The following is a 1,579-nucleotide window of genomic DNA, read 5'->3' as shown; positions in this document are numbered from 1 at the left end:
CCTGACCTAGTACCATCGTAGGTGAGTCAGGCCAGGATGTGATGTCCCGCCCTTATACATGTTAATAAGGGCCAGCAATGGATCATGTTGTTCTTATAAAAAGAAAAATTAAAAATTTAAGAAAATAATAAAAAATGATGGGGCTGTGTTTATTAGTTGTCTGAGTTGGGTTTGGGCCAAAAAAAGTAAAGGGGTAGGGCTCATCAGGTTGTCTTTCTCCGACCCACCTGCATGTATACAGTAATCATTTATATACAAATGTTGTAGAGTAACCATGTGTTTTCTATAGAAGGTCAGACGTGTTGAACCTTGCAAAAAGCCCTCAGAATCTTCCCGCCCTTGGGCTTAAGAATCTGGTAACCACTAGACCTGGTTATCTCATTCCGGTTCACAAATTGGACTGGCGCCTGTTTGTTTACCCGCCTAGTGCGCATGGATGCTCTCCATGTCTCAACAACCCAAACCCCGGTGCAAGGTTTACAAAGTGTTGTAATTACCTAATAGCAGCCGCCTTGAATTTCCATTGTTACATTGCATAATGGTAAAGACGGTTGTTACCAAAAAAAACGGAAAGAAAAAAAAAATGTCAGTGCCAGAAAAGGTAACAGCCATGAAATGGAGTTTAAACCGTCAAGTATCACCATTATCTGATATAAAAAAAATAAGCACCAATACAGCTTTTATTTAAGGTCAGCTAGAATAAATCTCAAGCAGTCGAAATGATTAAGTTTACTATGTTTTATTTATTTCCATCCACCATGTAAAGCAAGTTCAATCACATAAACAGTCTGGATGATTGGAAGATGACCCAGATTGAAAGGTCCCCAAAGGAATCCTATTGTAATAGGACGAGATGTACTCTAGCAGACGTCGCTATTCAACTACAATGTGGATGCCATATTATAAGGGACGTTATTAAGAGACATCGGGTGCTATATTATAATGTCATTTTTACAACTTTTAAAACCTAGCCCATACTTTGATGTCAGTTCATACAAGTGGAACAAGTGTTTCATTGCTCAGTTGGCTGGTTGGTTGCACGTGATTTGTGGCCTACAAATAGACAGGAGAAAAAAAAAAAAAAAAAAAACCATCCGTACTCAAAACTTTAGAGGGCCCAAAAGACTTGGCTTATAGGATCTGGGAGATTTTTTGGGGCATGGTCCATCCATAGAAGCCCCATCAGACCAACAGTCTGGATTACTGAACCACAGGCCCCACATGTACAACGGAAACCCTGGCCTAATTGCAAATAGGCGGTTAAGAAAAAGAACATAAAAAAGTCCACATTCAACTTAAAAGATGAGGCCAACAAATGGATCCATATGATCTTCCAATGTGGGCATGTTTTTTCTGGACATTGTACATCAAATCCTCAACTCAAAATTATGCATGCATGGCCAATGCAGAATAAGGACAGGTACATTACAATATATTCTCAAGAATCTCATGATTTTAACAAAAACAAATAACCAATAAAAGTAAAATGAACACGTAGTACACATCTATCAAATAGCCAAGAGATGAAGCGAAGATAAATATTAATAAACAGAAAAAAGAAAAAGAGAAGATGAAAGAC

Source organism: Magnolia sinica, chromosome 19 (assembly GCF_029962835.1).
Source record: "Magnolia sinica isolate HGM2019 chromosome 19, MsV1, whole genome shotgun sequence".
Classification (NCBI taxonomy): domain Eukaryota; kingdom Viridiplantae; phylum Streptophyta; class Magnoliopsida; order Magnoliales; family Magnoliaceae; genus Magnolia; species Magnolia sinica.
Note: the sequence above shows the minus strand (reverse complement) of the source record.